We start from the raw sequence: 20,535 nt of genomic DNA, 5'->3' as shown, positions 1-20,535 counted from the left end.
CGGGAGCGGAAAGACTTACCTTAGGGGGAAAAAGGACGGGTATACATTCGCACACACACACACATATCCATGTGTGACGAAGCAACCGTTGGTTGCGAAAGCTAGAATTTTGTGTGTATGTTTGTGTTTGTTTGTGTGTCTATCGACGTGCCAGCGCTTTCGTTTGGTAATTCACATCATCTTTGTTTATATATATATATATACGCTTATGAGATGATATAGTGAAGAGAAGAAGGGGTCAAATAGGGAAAAAGGCAAAGTACAGTAGAAATTCTTGGATATTGAATATAACAGACGATCGGAGAAAATATAAAAATGCAGCAACGGAATCGTGCGAAAGGGAATATAGATGTGTAAAAAATGAGACCGACAAAGTGCAAAATGGCAAAGCATGAGTGGCTAGAGGAGAAACTCAAAAGTGTAGAATCGTGTGTGACTTTGGGAAAGATAGATGCAGGGAATAGGAAAATTAAGACACCTTTGGAGGAAGATGCAGCAGCTCCACAAACATCAAGGGATGCGATGGCAAGCCAGTACTGAGCAAAGAAGGAAAAGCTGAAAGGTAAAAAGAATGTATAAAAGGACCATAGAAAGAAAGAATCTTGAAGACACGGAAAAAGGAAATAGATGAATATGAGACGGGAAATATGATACTACGAGGAGAATTCGACAGAGGACTGAAGGGCCTAATGTGAAGCAAATCCCCTGTCGTAGACGCCATTCTCTCAGAATTATTGTTATCCTTGGGAGAGCCATCCATGACAAAACGTAGTTTGCAAGATATACGAGAAACGTGAAATGTCCTCAAACTTCTAGAAAAACGTAATAATTGCATTTCCAAAGAACACAGGAGCTGACAGGTGTGAATATTACCGAACTAAAAGTTAAATAAGTCGCAGTTACAAAATAGTGACACAAATTATTTACAGAAGCGACCAACATCAGGGAATTTTTTGTATGTCCATTCTTTTGACTGGATATCTGGGGAACTCATACAGAAAATATACAAAACAGGTGAAGTTCCTGAAGACTATCAGAAATGCATCATATTCCCCATACCTAAGAAAGCATCTACTATGGACTGTGAAAACCATCGAACACTCAGTCTTCTTTCACACGCATCAAAAATTCTAATAAGAATAATTTTGAAAAGAGTTGAAAACCAATTGAATAGCACTCTAAGTGAAGACCAATTCGGTTTTAGAAGCGGTGTAGGGACGAGGGAAGCAATCTTATCTTTAAGACTAATAATTGAGAAACAAATTTCCAAAAACAAACAAGTATTTATAGCCTTCGTAGACCTCGAAAAGGCATTTGACAATGTTGTATGGCCAGAAATGTTTAGAATTCTGAAGAAGGCTGGTCTGAAATATAATGATAGAAGGATAATCTTTAAAATATACCAAAATGAAACAGCCTTAGTTAAGAAGGAAAACAAAGAAGAAACAGCAAGAATAAGGAAAGGAGTGAGACAGGGATGCCCACTATCTCCAGTAATTTTCAACGCATATATCCAAGAAGCAATAGACAAAATAAGAGAGAATATTGAAGTAGGAATAAAACTTAACGGAATGAAAATAGATATGTTGCGATATGCAGATGATATCGCCATAATTACAGAAAGGAAAGAAGATTTAGAAGCCGCACTCAATGAAATGGAAAACACCTTAAAAGAACAGTATGGAATGAAAATAAATAAGAAAAAGACTAAAGTGATGGTGAGTGGCGCCCTGAACTACAATGAACCCATACGAATAACAATAAAGGGAGAGAAACTAGGGCAGGTTACAGAATTTAACTACTTAGGTAGCAAAATAACAGCAGATGGAAGGAGCAAAAGTGACATTAAAAACAGAATACAACTTGCCAAAATAGCATTCAATGGAAAAAGAAACTTACTGACGAGTAGAAATGTTAGTTTAGACGTAAGAAAGAGAGTCATGAAAACCTATGTGTGGAGTACAGCCCTTTACGGATGTGAAACTTGGACTTGTGGAAAAGAAGAAAAGAGAAGATTAGAGGCATTCGAAATGTGGTGCTACCGGAGAATGGAAAAAATCAGCTGGCGAGACAAGGCTACAAACGAAGATGTCCTCAGAAGAGTGAAAGAAAACAGATCTCTTTGGCGAAATATACAGAAAAGAAGAATAACCTTCATAGGTCACATTTTACGGCATAACAATTTCATTAAGAGAATATTAGAAGGAATCATTGAAGGAAGAACTCGCCGAGGACGACCTAGATTAACCTACATTCAACAAGTAATAAATGACATCGGGTGCCAGACCTATGCAGATATGAAGAAGAAAGTTGACAAAAGAACGGAATGGCGTGCTGCTGCCAACCAACCTGTGGGTTGATAACCGAAGAAGAAAGAAGATCTGGGGAACACGGCCATTCACAGTTGTAAGAAAATGAAACGCCTACAGCCTTCCTTATGATGTTATTTGTAGTTTAGCTACCATTTCGGCGCTTCAGTGAGCCATTTTCAGGCCATACATAGTTGATGCTGAAGGGGTTGCACGAGCCATGCATACGATGCATCTGTTGCCGACATAATTGGTTTACGCAGGCTATCTGTAGCTGTGATGTTGTCTCTCCAACCACAACTGTCACGAGTTGACAGTTATGGTTGGAGAGATGACATCACAGTTGCAGGTAGTCTACGTTAACCAGTTATGTTGCCCACTGATGCATCGTATATATCGATCGGGATAACATATTCAGTATCAACTAAGGCCTGAAAATGGCGCACTGAAGCACCGCAGCTGGTAGCTACACAATAAATAAGAAAAAAGGACGGCATCAGGGAGAATCGGTTTGGCTTTGGAGAATCGTAGGAAGGCTTGGAACAATACTGATCATACAGGTTTTCTTTGAAGATAAATCTGAAATACTGATGCCTACATTTACAGCATTTCTAGACTTACTAGGAGATCAAGGCATGTGACGAAGTAACCCGATTTCCAAGAAAGTTCGCTCTGTGGAAGGGGGGGGGGGGGGTCAAAATAATCGAACATCTGTCCCGGCTTATCCGTAGATACTCTAAACTTTCTGAAAAGAAGGCGGTCAGCGTTTTCGGGGTACTGTGGATGCCTTTCACCGGGCGTTGCACGCAGACGAACTGGTGCCACAGTGGTTAGCGTCGCGACGTTTCTTTTTTTTTTTAATTTTGCGCCTCCTGTTCGAAACCTGATTGCTACTTTTATTTTAGTTTTTCAGTTATATACCGATCTCAGTGAAGCTAACTACACGAAAGTTTTCCAGCCTATATTGATATAACGTTGTCCTTATTGAGAAAATTATTTGAAATTGTTTTCGGTGAAATTCCTCTAGTGTCTCTCGAGTCATAGGCTGTTGCAAGCGCCACTTTTTGGAAAAGTGATCCGTTATGCACGGTTTGCAGCGATATTATTGCTAACGCGCCGAATCTTCACCAGTGTTAACGACTTTTCATCCCGGGTGAAATGTCACAGTGGCAAACCGGCCTTCGCGCGATGTTCGTGGTGTTCGGGACATCTGTGGTCTGAACGTTTGTTCGATCGGTATCAGCGAGGGAATGCACCAAATCTTCCTGAAGAATAAACATACGGATAAAATACAAGAATATGAGAAGTAAAATATCAAAATATGAGAACTCGACCTAGGGCTGTGAAAATACATTTATATGTAGACAGTCAAGGACGGAAATTAAAGGATATAGATGAGTACAATTCAAGCAATCATATCTCAGCCACAATAAAACCTAGTGCAAAATTTAAAGATGTTGTAGCAGGTTCTTCATCAGCAGAAGCTATGGAACTGGCAGTTTTCTGGCTGTATCAAATGACGTAGCGAGAAATGAAGGAAAAGTCTTCTTGTTATCATTTAAGGAACTACAAAATGCGAAAATCCTCACCTTTTCAACATCATGTCGGCATGATCTTCCATCCTGGTCTTGTGTGAATGTTGAAGTGAGAAGAGTAAATGAAGAAATGAAGAAAATTTGTAAATACTTTTAAAATGTCTGTTTTGTAAATATAACTAACTTAGGTACAAGATTCCACACTGCTCATGGTCCCGTCTGAATCAACTTGGAAAGAAGTATGTAATGAAATCATGAAAGTAGCCAATGAGTTAGGCATAGCAAAAATCGATAGCTCTGAGTCAATATCAGATTTAGGGAAAACCCTTTTTTAGAGGTAGCAAAGAAGGGCCGAGACTAACAGGTTTGCCCAGATTCACACTGGACGACCAGATTAAAGATAAGAATAATACACTCCTGGAAATTGAAATAAGAACACCGTGAATTCATTGTCCCAGGAAGGGGAAACTTTATTGACACATTCCTGGGGTCAGATACATCACATGATCACACTGACAGAACCACAGGCACATAGACACAGGCAACAGAGCATGCACAATGTCGGCACTAGTACAGTGTATATCCACCTTTCGCAGCAATGCAGGCTGCTATTCTCCCATGGAGACGATCGTAGAGATGCTGGATGTAGTCCTGTGGAACGGCTTGCCATGCCATTTCCACCTGGCACCTCAGTTGGACCAGCGTTCGTGCTGGACGTGCAGACCGCGTGAGACGACGCTTCATCCAGTCCTAAACATGCTCAATGGGGGACAGATCCGGAGATCTTGCTGGCCAGGGTAGTTGACTTACACCTTCTAGAGCACGTTGGGTGGCACGGGATACATGCGGACGTGCATTGTCCTGTTGGAACAGCAAGTTCCCTTGCCAGTCTAGGAATGGTAGAACGATGGGTTCGATGACGGTTTGGATGTACCGTGCACTATTCAGTGTCCCCTCGACGATCACCAGTGGTGTACGGCCAGTGTAGGAGATCGCTCCCCACACCATGATGCCGGGTGTTGGCCCTGTGTGCCTCGGTCGTATGCAGTCCTGATTGTGGCGCTCACCTGCACGGCGCCAAACACGCATACGACCATCATTGGCACCAAGGCAGAAGCGACTCTCATCGCTGAAGACGACACGTCTCCATTCGTCCCTCCACTCACGCCTGTCGCGACACCACTGGAGGCGGGCTCCACGATGTTGGGGCGTGAGCGGAAGACGGCCTAACGGTGTGCGGGACCGTAGCCCAGCTTCATGGAGACGGTTGCGAATGATCCTCGCCGATACCCCAGGAGCAACAGTGTCCCTAATTTGCTGGGAAGTGGCGGTGCGGTCCCCTACGGCACTGCGTAGGATCCTACGGTCTTGGCGTGCATCCGTGCGTCGCTGCGGTCCGGTCCCAGGTCGACGGGCACGTGCACCTTCCGCCGACCACTGGCGACAACATCGATGTACTGTGGAGACCTCACGCCCCACGTGTTGAGCAATTCGGCGGTACGTCCACCCGGCCTCCCGCATGCCCACTATACGCCCTCGCTCAAAGTCCGTCAGCTGCACATACGGTTCACGTCCACGCTGTCGCGGCATGCTACCAGTGTTAAAGACTGCGATGGAGCTCCGTATGCCACGGCAAACTGGCTGACACTGACGGCGGCGGTGCACAAATGCTGCGCAGCTAGCGCCATTCGACGGCCAACACCGCGGTTCCTGGTGTGTCCGCTGTGCCGTGCGTGTGATCATTGCTTGTACAGCCCTCTCGCAGTGTCCGGAGCAAGTATGGTGGGTCTGACACACCGGTGTCAATGTGTTCTTTTTTCCATTTCCAGGAGTGTATAATAAATGTCGGTAACATTAGAGAGAAATATAGCAGTAATGACGACTGCCCCATAAAAAAAAAAAATTACTCACCAACTTTGTCTCTCAAGACAGGTTATCTCAATATTGAAAGTATAACTGGAAAACACGTAATTTTAAATGAATTTGCAAATGAGAACTTACTTGATGCACTATGCTTAAGTGAGCACTGGTGTAAAGGAAATGAAATATCTTTTCATGTACTAGATGATTTCCACTTAGCAAACAGCTTTAGCAGAGCCCAGCATATTCATGGGGGTGTATCAATTTACATTAAGAAAGAATTGATAATTTGTAGTAATGAACTATATCTAGGATTTCTGTGCAGTGAGATACATTTTGAAGCCACAGGTGTATATCGGGGTCATCTAAAAATTGCTGTTGTATCTCTTTATTGATCACAAGACGGAAGTCCACTAATATTTTTAGAAAAACTTGAGACTCTACTAAATTTCTTTCTTAGTCCTCAGTGGAAGAAATATAGTATAGTGATTGGTGGTTACATCAATGCCTAATTTGATGTAAACAAAGACGTGCACACCGTAAATGAATTTAAAAACCTGTTACGACAGTTCAACTTCATTTTTAGGAACTGCAAACCCACAAGACAGTCCGCTTGTCTCGGATACATATTTACAAATGTCAGTAGAGAGTTACTGTCTTCGGATGTAGCTGTCTTCGATTTCCCGGACCATGACTCAGTTTGGGTAAAAATAGGTACAGATAGGCCTAATATGGACTATAAAGAGTTTAAAGAGCCTAAAATAGTCATCACAAGACCAATAACGCAAGAAAATGTGTCTAATTTCATGGTCTCAATCAGTAATTATGACTGGTCACATATGTTTAACAATAATACCCAGGGCTCTGCCAATACATTATTCGATAGATCTTCTGATTCTTTCTTAAATATATTCGAGACCAACTGCCTTCAACACAAATGTAAAGGTAATCCTAAAAGTAACAGTAATAGACATAGGGATAAGAATCCGTGCTATACCACACAACTAGCCAATTTGAAAAGGAGGTTGTTGTGTAGACATTCTTACAGACGTCAGAAAACTGATATGACTAAACAAAGGTACTCAAGAGCACGAAAGGAATGTAAGTATGCTTTAAATGAGGCCAAAAAACGACATAATCTAGTCAGCATTGAGTCATCAAAAAGTAAATGCAAAAAAGCATGAGCTATAATAAATTCAGTGGCCAAAAGCAAGCAGAAAGCTGAGGTAGAAATTTCAGCAGATGAATTTAATAACTACTGTATAAAATCTGTTAACCAAATTAGGGAAAGCATTGGGAGGCCTCAAGAAACTGTAGCTGATCTATTTAAATACCATAATGTAGACTACACCCTGAAAGATAAATTCCTTTTTACAGAGGTCACACCAGATGTAAATTGTAACTATTGTAAATAATTTTAGGCCCTCTGATAGTGAATATATATGTGGTATTTCTTGTAATATGTTAAAAAAGATAATTGGGCACATAGTATATCCTCTTACTAAATGTATTTGTTAAGGAATTTAAAAAACAATGTGCCTGCGGCCTATGTAAGATCGGCCTACTTTGCTTTTCTTCAAAGCATTATATCTTGTGGGCTTTTAATATGAGGCAATAGCTCACACGTTCAGGACGTTTTGGTACTTCAGAAGAAAGTAGTTCGAATTATCACAAACAGTGATAAACAGGCCCACTACAAATCACTCTTTATCAACTTAAAAATATTAACTTTTATAAATATGTATATTTACACTGCCCTACTGCATACAAAGAGCAACTTATGAGAATACCAGCGTAGAAGAGATGTACACTCTCATGGAACCAGAAATAATAGCCATCTTGACATACCTTACTACAGAATATCCAAGTCACTGAACAGCTACGAAGTGGTGGGTATGAAGATGTTTAACAAACTTCCACTAGAAAAGGTGGAAGCTCCATTTGATTTATATATAGAGAAATTACTCAGTTGGTTAGCTGTAAATCCTTACTACTCACTTCAGGAATTTTATGACTGTAAAATATCATAGTGGTACCAGTTTGGAGAGTACAGCATAAATTCCTTAACTGAGTAATTTATGATGCAATGTTTTCAAATTATTTGATTTTAAATATTGTATTCTATGGAAAACCAATAGTGACATATTGATCTTCAAGCCATGTATATATGTATAACTGTATAACTTGTATATGTGTAACTTGACTTTGTCATTGCTGTAAGAGCTAAACGACAATCAAATTTCATTCAATTCAATTCAATTCAATTGTAACATACCATACAAAAAAACAAACAAACACCGCCTGAGCCAACGGTAACGGTACCGACCGGGCGCCGTGTCATCTTCAGCCCTGGGGCATCACCGGATGCGGATACGGAGGAGCGTGTGGTCAGTTTTGGTGACCAGTGTTGCTACTGCTCAGTCGAGCAGCTCCTCAGTTGGCCTCACAAGGGCTGAGTGCGCACACCCGGACGGTGACCCGTGCAAGTGCTAGCCGAGCCCGAGAGCGCTTAACTTGGTGATCTGACGGGGACTGGCGTTGCCACTGCGACGAGGCCGCTGGCGCCATACATACACGTATAATAAATGCGTGGCTCTTATTCTGAAATCCAGTTGTACCTTTACAATTAAAATAACGTTCTTGTATCCCCTAATTTGATAAGAAAAATTCCTGTAGAAACCTTCTACAAACATGGGCAGATAAATAAACACAATAAAAATAAAATAAATAAAAACAGTAAAACCTGATAAAAGCAGTTATTCAGATAAACCTCCTGGAAAAAATAGCAAACAGAACTGGTCTCAAAATTTCAGCTGAAAAAACAAAATTGATGACAAATGTAAAAAATACGCCAAGAATCATAGAAACAGAAATAGGTAAAATAGAGCGAGTAAATAAATTTAAATATCTTGGAGAAACTATACAACGGAATGGACTAGAAAAATCTGCGGTAGATGTAATAATTCACAAAGTGCAAAGAGCATATGGTTTGACCAAAAATATTGACAACAACAAATGTATATCTAGAAAAACGAAACTAAAACACTACACTACAGTGGTACGACCAGAATATTTATATGGATCTGAATGCCTAAAGATAAACTATAAGATGGACAAACTAGAGGTACTGGAAGGAAGGATTATTAGGAAACTAATGGGTGCAATGAAAACTGCAGATGGTTGGACAATAAGAAGTAATGAGGAGACCTACAAATATATAGAGAAAATATTTCAAGTAGTGGCCAAACGAAGATTAACCTTTTTCGGTCACCTCTACCGAATGGATGGAAATAGACTTACAATACCTCCTATATTTCTGGAAGAAGAAATCGACAATAGCATGGATTACAGAAGTAAGGAAAGATCTAGAAATAAACAACATCAAAGAATCAGAAATAGCAGAAAAAAGTTTTAAAAATAAAATACTAAATTTGGGAAGCTTTCAAAGCAGAAGAAATAAAAACTCGGGAACAGCATGGACAGAAGAAAGGAAGAGACTTCATGGGGAGACAATGAGGGAATACTGGAAAAACAGGAAACAAAACAAAGGAAGAAGAGAACCTGAAGTTGTTAACGTGATCGTAGTTGGTCAATATAACAGTTAAAAAAAAAAAAAAGAGGTGTAATCGGGTTTCGAACACGGGGCGCAAAATTAAGAAGCCGCGGTGCTAACCACGGGGGCACCACTGCTTCGAAGGTCATAGCACGGTAAAAGGCACGTAACGTACCTCCTCAGAAACGGTCGAGTATCTACCAGTAAACTGAGACACGTGTTTGCTAATTTCGACCCCTCTCCCACTGAGCGAAGTTCCTGGGAAGTCGAGTGACGTCACTTGCCACGTTCTCCTCGTTACATAAGCTATTTCTGAGCAAGCTGTGGAGGAAACCGAGGACAAATTCGGAATGGGAATAACAATTCGAGAAGAAGAAATAAAAATGTGAAGATTTGCTGACGACATTGTAATTATGTTAGAAACGAGAAAGGAGTTGGAAGAAAAATCGAACGGAATAGATATTATTTTGAAAAGAGATTATAAGATGAATATAAAGAAAAATAAATAAGAGTAATGAAATGTAGCTGAATGAAATCACACAGTGGTGATTAATATTAGATTAGGGAATCTGACACAACAGACGAAGTCTGATGTTCAGCCGGCAAACTAATTGATACCGGCTGACGTTGAGAGGATATGAAATGCAGAGAGTCACTAGCACGGAAAGATTTTCGGAAGAAGAGACATTTGCTACTGTGTGATGTAAATTCAAGTGCCAGGACGACTTTTCTGAAATGATATGTTTCTAAATGTCCTCAGATACACGTATATCTCGTTTACAAACAGACAGAGTGGCAAGCACCCAGCCACAGCAGACAGCAGGTGCTCACGATTTCTCGTAACACTCGCGGGTGGCGCTGTAGTAGTGATGTTGTCCGATGGCCAGAGACCGCCACCCGCAGACAGCCTATACACGTCGAACTGCCAAAAAGGCTTCAAAATGCTGTTAGTTAGCAACCTGCTTGACTTGTGTTTCCAAATCAATAATTCCAGCTCAGCTGGGAATTTCCTATTGCACTGACTGGTCCGTGTGTCCGTGGCTCAAAGCATTGTACAGAGAAACCACGCGTGCGCACCCAGAGCCGGCTTTAGGGGGGGCGAACCGTGCCACTGCTGAGGGCGGCAAAATATTAAATCTAGTGTGGTTCCAAAAGGACGAACTAAACGAGACAATGAAAATTTACGGAAACGAATAAGTGTAAGAAACAACTGGAAATAGTTGTGCGGTAGCGTTCTCACTTCCCGCGCCCGGGTTCCCGGGTTCGATTCCCGGCGGGGTCAGGGATTTTCTCTGCCTCGTGATGACTGGGTGTTGTGTGCTGTCCTTAGGTTAGTTAGTTTTAAGTAGTTCTAAGTTCTAGGGGACTGATCACCATAGATGTTAAGTCCCATAGTGCTCAGAGCCATTTGAACCATTTTTGAAATGGAAATAAAATCTTTCACAGAATCTAGTATCTTAATTATTTTCAGCCAGAATGGCTATGTTTGTGAACCGTGACTGTGTGGGATAATTATTTATTTCAAGTTTCTGCTACCAGTCACTTTTTATTTTTTGCTTAATTTAACATAATGCAACGCGTTTCGAAAATGTTCTGTTCATCTTCAGGCGTTTATACATACATACATACATACATAGAGAAATGTTACTTAAAAATAAACAGTCTTGTTGTTGTTGTGGTTTTCAGTCCTGTGCAAGCTCCTTCATCTCCCAGTACCTACTGCAACCTACATCTTTCTGAATCTGCTTAGTGTATTCATCTCTTGGTCTCCCTCTACGATTTTTACCCTCCACGCTGCCCTCCAATGCTAAATTTGCGATCCCTTGATGCCTCAGGACATGTCCTACCAACCGATCCCTTCTTCTAGTCAAGTTGTGCCACAAACTTCTCTTCTCCCCAATCCTATTCAATACCTCCTCATTAAATACGTGATCTACCACCTAATCTTCAACATTCTTCTGCAGCACCACATTTCGAAAGCTTCTATTCTCTTCTTGTCCAAACTATTTATTGTCCATGTTTCACTTCCATACATGGCTACACTCAATACAAATACTTTCAGAAGCGACTTCCTGACACTTAAATCTATACTCGATGCTAACAAATTTCTCTTCTTCAGAAACGCTTTCCTTGCCATTGCCAGTCTACATTTTATATCCTCTCTACTTCGACCATCATCAGTTATTTTGCTCCCCAAATAGCAAAACTCCTTTACTACTTTAAGTGTCTCATTTCCTAATGTAATTCCCTCAACATCACCCGACTTAATTCGACTACATTCCATTACCCTCGTTTTAGCTTTGTTGATGTTCATCTTATATCCTCCTTTCGAGACACTGTCCATTCCGTTCAACTGCTCTTCCAAGTCCTTTGCTGTTTCTGACAGAATTACAATGTCATCGGCGAACCTCAAAGGTTTTATTTCTTCTACTTGAATTTTAATACCTACTCCAAATTTTTCTTTTGTTTCCTTTACTGCTTGCTCAATATACAGATTGAATAACGTCGGGGATAGGCTACGACCCTGTCTCACTCCCTTCCCAACCACTACTTCCCTTTCATGTCCCTCATGTCTTATAACTGCCATCTGGTTTCTGTAGAAATTGTAAATAGCCTTTCGCTCCCTGTATTTTACCCCTGCCACCTTTAGAATTTGAAAGAGAGTATTCCAGTCAACATTGTCAAAAGCTATCTATCTAGGATCGCGCATCGGCTAGGGGCCTCACGCATGGCGATATTTTCTTTTTTAATGTTTGTTCGAGCGAAAATGAAATTTGAATATTTGTTCGTAGCAAACCCTCGACGATAATACTAATGCATTGTCTTTTGTTTTTTTTTTTCTTCTATATTCGATCATCGTGTTTCAGTACATTTGGGAACACATTTCAAATTATCATAGAATAATGTCATATTTTATCGCAGTGATTCCAATGTTGAATAATCAGAGGATGGCATGGCAAGAGAAGCTTCTTAACGCAACGCACTTCAAAAACTGCACGTCGTGAATGCACACTTAGTAGTACACGTATTAATTTATTCTGTCGGCACGTCACTTTCATAGGGTTGGCAGTACTGGTTCGCGTGATAAAGTACATTGGTGTAATCCCCGATTCATTTGATGTGTATGTTCTACCACAAGAAAAACTTTATAAACATTTTCAATTGTTTAATTTTGATTTGTTCTTTAGATACAATTTGCGAGTTTTGCGAGAGTGAATTAAATTAAAAGAGTTTTACAGGGATCTGTGTTTCAAAACTGCCGAATTTCGATAAGAGTGCTACAGAAAAGCAGTGAGACGATGAGCCTAATAAACTGGAATTACATCCACGATATCATGTAAGTTTGATTACGAGATTTTATTTTAGATACGTATTTCATCTAATACAATGATGGAAACAATCGCAACACCAAAAAATAATTAATGTAGAGTAATGAAATTTCCAAAATACATTTGTCTAGGTAACATATTTAAGTGATTAACATTGCAAGATGACAGGCGGGGGTAAACCAGTGAAAATGTGAAATGCTGGTACATTAAAAACCGCTGTAACCGTCAGAATGTTGAATACAAACATGCCAGATGTCAGGTTGTGGGACGGAGTTCCACGCCTGTTGCACTTGGTCCGTCAATACAGGGGCGGTCAGCGGTGTTTGTGGATGACGCTGGAGGTGCCGTCTGTCGGTGTCCCATATGTGCTCGACTGGAGACAGATCAGGTGATCGAGCAGGCCGAGGCACCACGTCGACAGTCGGTGAACACGTTGGTTTACAACAGCCTTATGTGAGCGAGCGATGACCTGTTGGAAAACACCCCCTGGAATGATGTTCATTAATGGCAGCACGACAGGTCGATTCACCCGATTTACGTACAATTTTGCAATCAGAGTGCGTGGAACAGCCGCGAGAGTGCTCCTGCTGTCGTAGGAAATACCACACCAAACCCTAACTCCAGGTGTGTATCGAGTGTGTCTAGCACGCAGACTGGTTGGTTGTAGGCCCTCAGCCAACACGCGGCCATCATTGGCACTCAGAAAGAACCAGCTTTCATCAGAAAACACAACAGACCTGCATCTTTAACCCCTGAAGTCGTAAAAGGCGGTTGTTTGAAGTCAGTGGAATCCACGCTACAGTTTGTCTGGTTCGGAGCTACCCTCGAAGTAACCGATTTGTAACAGTCCGTTGTGCCACAGTGGCGCCAACTGCTGCTGCAGATGAAGTACGACGCGCCACAGGCAAACGCCGAACACGGTGGGGTGGATGCTCTTCCCCCCCCCCCCCCCCTCAGTGTTGCCACGTGACAGTCCGGAGCACGACCGCCTCGCGACTGTTCTGTATAGTCTCGGAGCCACCGCTGCCAGCAGTCGTCTACAGTGGCTACATTCCTACCAAGTCACTCTGCAGTATCGCAGAAGGAACATTCAGCTCCTTGTAGCCCTATTACGCGACCTCGTTCAAATTGATAAATGTGCTGACAATGACGTCTTTGTCGCCTTAAAGGCACTGTTGACTAACATGAACTCACCACGTACAGTCTCAAAAAGCAACTAACGCTCACGACCGTTACAGCACGTATTTAAAGCTAACCTGATCTGCATCCTCATAGTGGCGCCACTAAGTAAGTGTTTGGGTTTCAGTTAGTTTTATTTAAATAAATACGTGAGTGCTTACTTGTCTGAAGATATTTACAAATTTTAGTTCCTGAGTTTGATCATGTGATAACTTGCGTTTTCTTTCAGGGACAGTATAGCGGAGGTACATGTATGTATTGGAACAACACCGTTTCTGCCCCAAAGTACCATTATCCAAGATGGCGGCGATGAAGTCATCAAAATGGTTCAAATGGCTCTGAGCACTATGGGACTTAACTTCTGAGGTCATCAGTCGCCTAGAACGTAGAACTAATTAAACCTAACTAACCTAAGGACATCACACACATCCATGCCCGAGGCAGGATTCGAACCTGCAACCGTAGCAGTCGCGCGGCTCCGGACTGAGCTCCGGCTGCGGCCAGCGATGAAGTCATCCGAGATGGTGGATTTTGGCAGGAAGTTTGAATTTTGGAGGGAAAGTGCCACGCCCCCCTAACCCAGAAAAATGGCGGGAAGTTCAAATTCCAACAGGATAATGCATCACACCAAGTAAAATGGCGGGAAAAATGTACTTGTCTTTATTATTTAACCAGTTTCCAGCATGTGTATTCTCCATGAGCTCTAGAGCCCAACTGGCTTCAAAATGATTCAGATGGGTCTAAGCACTATGGGACTTAACAGCTGAGGTCATCAGTTCCCTAGAACTTAGAACTACTTAAATTTAACTAACCTAAGGACATCACACACATCCATGCCCGAGGCAGGATTCGAACCTGCGATGGTAGCGATTGTGCGGTTCCAGACTGAAGCGCCTACAACTGCTCGGCCACCCCAGCCGGCTCCCAACTGTCTTAGTTGATATCACCACCAGAGAACGCCACTGTCACATCATCCAAGATGGCGACCGTGATGTCAATCAAGATGGCTGCACCCAGTGTATCCACCACATGGTGTAAGATTGTACACTTGGCCTACATCCACTAACCTAAACCCCTCCCCAACAAAAACCGCGCGAAGTTCTAATTCCAACATGATAATGAGGCACACTTACGATAATGGCGGAAAAATGGATTTGTATTGATTATTATTTAACCAATATCACGCAAGTGTGTTCACCATGAGCTCCGGACTCCAACTGACTTAGTTCATATTCTCGTCAGCAGAGGGCGCTCTCCTGACACCCGATCAAGACTCAAGTACCGTTACTCAAGATGGCTGCACCCGATGTATCCACGACAAGCTCCAGAGATCAAGTGGCTTAGTTCATATTGTGATCATCAGAGGACGCTACCGTGAAGTCGCTTGATGACACAAGATCGTCTGCTCCCTCTCTCACACACGCATTACAACCGGACACGCGCCGCACCACCGGCCCGCGGGCGTCCGACCGCTTACGTCACACATTCTCGGCTACCATCTCCATACACGCACCGGACATAGTCTTCTGTAAACATGCTAATACTCACATCGCGCATCTAACCTATCAATTACCTAACTAAATGATTCCATTACAATTTTAATCATATTCAATAATTCAATTAACAATTTCAATATTCAATGATCAAATTAGAAGTTCCACATTTTCCCACTATCAACGCGTTGTTCAGTCATGAGCTAGCACCCGTCCCCCCCCCCCCCCCCCATGTCCCCCAGCCCTAGAATGCTGCACCAATAGTCACATGACCCTAAGCAAGAAAATTATGGGAATAAAAGGGCACTTTTACTTACCTCAGCCACACAACCGCCACCTCCCCTCCTAGGAACTGGTGCCAAGTTTGAATTCTGGCAGTAAAGAAAGGTCACTTGTGCTTTCGCTACCAACGTAAGAAAATTGTTGCAAATGAAGCTCACCACCACCACTAACCTAAGCTGCCAGGATGCCACCTCTTCCTAGGGGAAGGACTCAGCCCACACTAGTCTGATGAAGAGAGGAAGGAGTGTACTTTATTTACTTGGGAGCATTTTATTTATGGATGGCATATATGCATCACAGAACACATGCTCCGACATGCCCCACATCATACGGACCTGCAAACTACTCCTACATAACACACTCTTCCTAATTGTAAACAGTCAAAAATAACGTGTTGCAAGACCTACAGACATGCGATCCACTCATAAATAATGCAATACGTTTATGTCCAGATAGTCAAACAACTCCTAAATTGTCATATAGCTAAGAAAAGGGGATCGCTTCATTTTCAACTACTTTTCAAGGACCAGACCGCCAACTCTTCCTAGGAACTGGCGCCGAGTTTGAATTCTGGCACTAAAGAAAGGACACTTGCGCTTTCGCTACCATCCTAACAAAATTGCTGCAAACCAAGCTAACCACCCCACACTAACCTAAGCTGCCAGGACGCAAATTCTTCCTAGGGGCTGCTGGTAAAAGGACTCAGCCCGCACTAGGCTGATGGAGAGAGGAAGGAATGTACGTTATTTACTTGGGAGCATTTTATTTAGGGATGGCATATATGCATCACAGGAAACACGCACTGACATGCCCCACAGCATACAGAATTACAAACCACTCTTATATAACTCATTTATAAGACTCTACACACACAGTCTTGCTATTTGTAAATGGTCAAAAATAACACATTGCACAGCCTACAGACATGTGAACCACTAACAAACAATATAGAGCGTACGTCCATAGCCAAACAACTCCTAAATTGTCAAAATAATAACCCATATGAAAGACTCTGCTTTCTAATCGTCAACTATCGAAATCATACACCAGTCCTTATTTAAACAATTAAAGGCAGCACCACCACCAAGTGTATTCGCCACTGAATCCATAGCCCAACTGACTTAGTTCATATCGATGCCACTAGAGGATGCTGTAGTGACACAGGTACCGTACATCTACATCTACATCTACATCTACATCTACATCTACATTTATACTCCGCAAGCCACCCAACGGTGTGTGGCGGAGGGCACTTTACGTGCCACTGTCATTATCTCCCTTTCCTGTTCCAGTCGCGTATGGTTCGCGGGAAGAACGACTGTCTGAAAGCCTCTGTGAGCGCTCTAATCTCTCTAATTTTACATTCGTGATCTCCTCGGGAGGTATAAGTAGGGGGAAGCAATATATTCGATACCTCATCCAGAAACGCACCCTCTCGAAACCTGGCGAGCAAGCTACACCGCGATGCAGAGCGCCCCTCTTGCAGAGTCTGCCACTTGAGTTTGTTAAACATCTCCGTAACGCTATCACGGTTACCAAATAACCCTGTGACGAAACGCGCCGCTCTTCTTTGGATCTTCTCTATCTCCTCCGTCAACCTGATCTGGTACGCATCCCACACTGATGAGCAATACTCAAGTATAGGTCGAACGAGTGTTTTGTAAGCCACCTCCTTTGTTGATGGACTACATTTTCTAAGGACTCTCCCAATGAATCTCAACCTGGTACCCGCCTTACCAACAATTAATTTTATATGATCATTCCACTTCAAATCGTTCCGCACGCATACTCCCAGATATTTTACAGAAGTAACTGCTACCAGTGTTTGTTCAGCTATCATATAATAATACAATAAAGGATCCTTCTTTCTATGTATTCGCAATACATTACATTTGTCTATGTTAAGGGTCAGTTGCCACTCCCTGCACCAAGTGCCTATCCGCTGCAGATCTTCCTGCATTTCGCTACAATTTTCTAATGCTGCAACTTCTCTGTATACTACAGCATCATCCGCGAAAAGCCGCATGGAACTTCCGACACTATCTACTAGGTCATTTATATATATTGTGAAAAGCAATGGTCCCATAACACTCCCCTGTGGCACACCAGAGGTTACTTTAATGTCTGTAGACGTCTCTCCGTTGATAACAACATGCTGTGTTCTGTTTGCTAAAAACTCTTCAATCCAGCCACACAGCTGGTCTGATATTCCGTAGGCTCTTACTTTGTTTATCAGGCGACAGTGCGGAACTGTATCGAACGCCTTCCGGAAGTCAAGAAAAATAGCATCTACCTGGGAGCCTGTATCTAATATTTTCTGGGTCTCATGAACAAATAAAGCGAGTTGGGTTTCACACGATCGCTGTTTCCGGAATCCATGTTGATTCCTACATAGTAGATTCTGAGTTTCCAAAAACGACATGATACTCGAGCAAAACACATGTTCTAAAATTCTACAACAGATCGACGTCAGAGATATAGGTCTATAGTTTTGCGCGTCTGCTCGACGACCCTTCTTGAAGACTGGGACTACCTGTGCTCTTTTCCAATCATTTGGAACCTTCTGTTCCTCTAGAGACTTGCGGTACACGGCTGTTAGAAGGGGGGCAAGTTCTTTCGCGTACTCTGTGTAGAATCGAATTGGTATCCCGTCAGGTCCAGTGGACTTTCCTCTGTTGAGTGATTCCAGTTGCTTTTCTATTCCTTGGACACTTATTTCGATGTCAGCCATTTTTTCGTTGGTGCGAGGATTTAGAGAAGGAACTGCAGTGCGGTCTTCCTCTGTGAAACAGCTTTGGAAAAAGGTGTTTAGTATTTCAGCTTTACGCTTGTCATCCTCTGTTTCAATGCCACCATCATCCCGGAGTGTCTGGACATGATGTTTCGAGCCACTTACTGCTTTAACGTAAGACCAGAACTTCCTAGGATTTTCTGTCAAGTCGGTACCTAGTATTTTACTTTCGAATTCACTGAACGCTTCACGCATAGCCCTCCTTACGCTAACTTTGACAACGTTTAGCTTCTGTTTGTCTGAGAGGTTTTGGCTGCGTTTAAACTTGGAGTGAAGCTCTCTTTGCTTTCGCAGTAGTTTCCTAACTTTGTTGTTGTACCACGGTGGGTTTTTCCCGTCCCTCACAGTTTTACTCGGCACGTACCTGTCTAAAACGCATTTTACGATTGCCTTGAACTTTTTCCATAAACACTCAACATTGTCAGTGTCGGAACAGAAATTTTCGTTTTGATCTGTCAGGTAGTCTGAAATCTGCCTTCTATTACTCTTGCTAAACAGATAAACCTTCCTCCCTTTTTTTTATATTCCTATTAACTTCCATATTCAGGGATGCTGCAACGGCCTTATGATCACTGATTCCCTGTTCTGCTCTTACAGAGTCGAAAAGTTCGGGTCTGTTTGTTATCAGTAGGTCCAAGATGTTATCTCCACGAGTCGGTTCTCTGTTTAATTGCTCGAGGTAATTTTCGGATAGTGCACTCAGTATAATGTCACTCGATGCTCTGTCCCTACCACCCGTCCTAAACATCTTAGTGTCCCAGTCTATATCTGGTAAATTGAAGTCTCCACCTAAGACCATAACATGCTGAGAAAATTTATGTGAAATGTATTCCAAATTTTCTCTCAGTTGTTCTGCCATTAATGCTGCTGAGTCGGGGGGTCGGTAAAAGGAGCCAATTATTAACCTAGCTCGGTTGTCGAGTGTAACCTCCACCCATAATAATTCACAGGAACTATCCACTTCTACTTCACTACAGGATAAACTACTACTAACAGCGACGAACACTCCACCACCGGTTGCATGCAATCTATCCTTTCTAAACACCGTCTGTGCCTTTGTGTACCGTAATCTAAGATGGCGCCACCTAGTGCGTTCACCACGAGCTCCAGACCCCAACTGGCTTAGTACATTTCCTCGCCATCAGAGGATGCCACAGTGACACCAACTGATGACGCAAGTACAGTTATCCATGATGGCGGCAGTGTGTTCTCCATGAGGTTTAATAGTACCACCAGCAGAGGATGCTGTCATCCGTTTCCTGACGTAAACCAAGATAGTGAGGGAAAACGACTCAGCCTGCTCTGTGGTGCTGCGGAGAGCAACGAATTACTACACTCTATTTTCGAACAACTTATTTAGGCATGTATTAGATTATTACACTATCACAAAACACCCACCCAGATATGCCTAGAGTCATGTTGCACAGCCCACAGACGCGCAAACAACTCCTAATTTCAGTTACAATAGCAAACTGGTCTTAAATAATGCAGTGCACATAACTACAAACACGCTCAGTACCCGTAAACTATCCAAATAACGCACAGAACAGACTAAAGGGCCGCTCGCAAAAATAAAGCAACAGACGCCCACAAGCACCCTCCACCACATCCTGTCCCCCGCGAAGTCAGCTGTCAAACCGCGCACAGGTCCCTGCTTGGCTTCCACAAACATGAGATGGCGACAGCTGCATTCATACATCACGCCCGTGAAATTTCTATCCAAATACGTGTTCACCTAGACGCATTCGATGACGCGAGCAAAGTCCGTCCGCGCACGCTCCAACCCTCACGAGGTGAGGCAGCCACAGCTCGGGCCCTGAGTCAGCGTCGTCGAACACCGGTGAAAGTTGCATTCCAAGCTGCGCTCGCGCCAGTCTCATATACCAGTTATCTCCAGGTGCCAGTTGTCTCTGCCATTGAAGGCACGGCGTGTTGACACACACACACTTTTAACCATACTTAACTACCCAGCATGGCTCTCGCCTCTCCGTGAATTGTCTACGTGACGACTCACCATTTAAAACATTCTCAACCTTATTCTTACGTCATATGGCACTGTAAAAAAATAAAACAGAAGTCAACCTCTCGCAAATTGTATAATGTCCAAGAAATACACTACTGGCCATTAAAATTGCTACACAAAGAAGAAATGCCGATGCTAAACGGGTATTCATTGGACAAATATATTATACTACAACTGACAT

Source organism: Schistocerca cancellata, chromosome 6, assembly GCF_023864275.1.
Source record: "Schistocerca cancellata isolate TAMUIC-IGC-003103 chromosome 6, iqSchCanc2.1, whole genome shotgun sequence".
In the NCBI taxonomy this organism is placed as follows: domain Eukaryota; kingdom Metazoa; phylum Arthropoda; class Insecta; order Orthoptera; family Acrididae; genus Schistocerca; species Schistocerca cancellata.
The sequence above is the reverse complement of the archived record's forward strand: the minus strand, read 5'-3'. Positions refer to the sequence as shown.